Consider the following 419-nt stretch of genomic DNA (forward strand, 5'->3'; position numbering starts at 1 on the left):
CTCTCTCTCTCTCTCTCTCTCTCTCTCTCTCTCTCTCTCTCTCTCTCCTCATTGATAAGAGAGTGATAAAAATCTTACAGACTTTCACAAAGTTCTGTGTAAACAGATTTTACTAAATAATTTTTTCTAAATTACTTTTCTACACAGGTGTCTCCTGCCTGTTCCCGCCAAAACCTCTATAAAAGAGAAAAAAATAACATAAAACTTGAAAGGAGTTTCTCTTGTTCTCCTCAAAGAAGAGCGTTCCCAGATCCCAGATTGATTTTCTTCATTATCATGAAAAACAAGATGCTTCACTGGCAGAGATAAGACTGAGGTCAAACTAAAGATTCTTGATAATATACTATAATATTCATAAAACCAGAGAGAGAGAGAGAGAGAGAGAGAGAGAGAGAGAGAGAGAGAGAGAGAGAGAGAGA

This window comes from Grammomys surdaster, unplaced genomic scaffold, assembly GCF_004785775.1.
Source record: "Grammomys surdaster isolate TR1022 unplaced genomic scaffold, NIH_TR_1.0 126153, whole genome shotgun sequence".
Taxonomy (NCBI): Eukaryota; Metazoa; Chordata; class Mammalia; order Rodentia; family Muridae; genus Grammomys; species Grammomys surdaster.